Source organism: Colobus angolensis, unplaced genomic scaffold (assembly GCF_000951035.1).
Source record: "Colobus angolensis palliatus isolate OR3802 unplaced genomic scaffold, Cang.pa_1.0 Scaffold6, whole genome shotgun sequence".
NCBI classification, from domain to species: domain Eukaryota; kingdom Metazoa; phylum Chordata; class Mammalia; order Primates; family Cercopithecidae; genus Colobus; species Colobus angolensis.
Genome location: NW_012119598.1, coordinates 11255114 through 11257164, shown reverse-complemented (window position 1 = coordinate 11257164; position 2051 = coordinate 11255114). Strand labels below are relative to the sequence as shown.

Below are 2051 nucleotides of genomic sequence, written 5' to 3'. Positions count from 1 at the left end.
ACACACACCACACTACAAACACACCACACACTACACACACACTACAAACACACCACACTACAAACACACACACCACACTACAAACACACCACACTATAAACACACCACACACTACACACACACTACAAACACACACACCACACTATAAACACACCACACACTACACACACACTACAAACACACACACCACACTATAAACACACCACACACTACACACATACAAACACACACCACACTACAAACACACCACACACTACACACCACACACCACACTACAAACACACCACACACTACACACCACATACACTACAAACACACACACACCCCACGCACATACACATACACACATACCAGACACATACACTGCAAACACACACACCACACACACACCATGCACATACACCACACACACCACACACCCACACCACACCTCACATACACCGCAAACACACTACAAACACAAACCACACTACAAACACATCACACACTACACACACACCACACACACACCATACACATACCACACACATACACCATACATACACACACCCACACCACACACACTCCACACACACACTCCACACACCACATACACACCCCACACACACAACCATACACACCACACACACCACACAAGCATATTGGGACACCACACACACACAAACCATATCCCTGCTAACCTCATCTCCAGCTCTAAGTGATCAGGTGAAACTTCCTTCCACAGCCCTCCTCATTTTTTCTGAACACCCTCAATCCTTTCCCTTTTTTGGAATTCTGTAGGAAATTTGCTTTAGATATATAGGAAAAAAGAAATAGTCATTCCTTCCTTTCCTAGTGCAAGAGAAACGACTCACACTTCAGGCCACATAAATGTGGGGTCAGATTCCAGCTTTGCCTAGGAAAAGCTATGTGAACAACGTGAACATACTATTGCTTCAGTCTCTCTAAGCCTCATGTTTTTCATCTGTACGTGAGGTTAACACGATGACTTCCTATCATTAAAAGCAATGATGTAGGCTATCACCAACTATACCAGCAAAAATAAGATTAAATGCCATGTATGCAATATTTACATGTGTTTAAAATTGGTGATTGTAAAGAAAGGGTTAACACTCCCACCGCGATGATAAATGTTGGTTCACCGCCCCTCCTACAAGTCTTTGTGACCTGACAGTTTAGCATCTCTGAAAATAAACCGTTCATGAGATAGCATAATTCTCTCGTCTCCAGCCACCTTGCCCATCCTCTTTCTGTCCCTCTCTAAGTAGATTTTTGTGACCACCACTCTAGTTTAGCTCTTACAAATGCCGTGTTATTGGCGACCTTTCTGCATTGAGTCTACTTTCAGGCATTAGGTGGCTTCAAACAGCACTCGAAAGTATGCCAGTGATGATGACGCCAGACATAGGAGCTGGGAGTTATTTCAAGAATGGCAGGCAGGTGTGTGTGTGTGTGTGGGGTGGTTGTGTAGTGTGTGTGTGTGTGTGTGTAGACATTAAGTATGTGAGGCTTGTCAGGGTCACTGTGCTCATGAGCGTCACCAGTCACCCACAAGCATGCTGGGTCACTGTTGAAAACAAGCACATGGGGACACACGGGAAAGACGTAATGCAGGTCACAGACCACCTATGGGAAACAGAGTTTAGAAAAGAAACCCAGTCCTGAACCAAAGAGGGAGCTTGGTGTTCTCTTCTGCCTCAGCTGCCTGGCATACCTTGGACGCTTTCCCAAATTAACATAAACAACCGAAGACTGCACAGTATATAAACACAATAAGCTGCAAATTGGAATTTCCAGTAAAAACCTGTGACTTAAAAATTGAGATTTCTCTTTGGATCATCTGTAGTTAGATTCTCTCTCTGTATGTTTCAACTCATTGTTACCCACTCCTCCAGGCTAAAATATCCGGTTAGATTTGTATAACCGAGAGGAGCTGAAACCTGGCTACTTGTTCAGATCTTAAACTAGAGATATTTCAGCCAGAATGATGATTTGTGAACATCCAAAGCAGCTTCCAAGATTCTTTTTTTTTTTTTTTTTTTTTGAGACGG

The 2051-nt window shown here is 43.5% G+C and overlaps 1 protein-coding gene across 2 annotated transcripts in view; it reads right to left on the bottom strand.

Annotated features, from left to right (window-relative positions):
• GCNT2 (glucosaminyl (N-acetyl) transferase 2, I-branching enzyme (I blood group)) overlaps positions 1 to 2051 on the bottom strand; it is a 74539-nt gene that overhangs the window by 41918 nt on the left and 30570 nt on the right. The window lies entirely within an intron of this gene.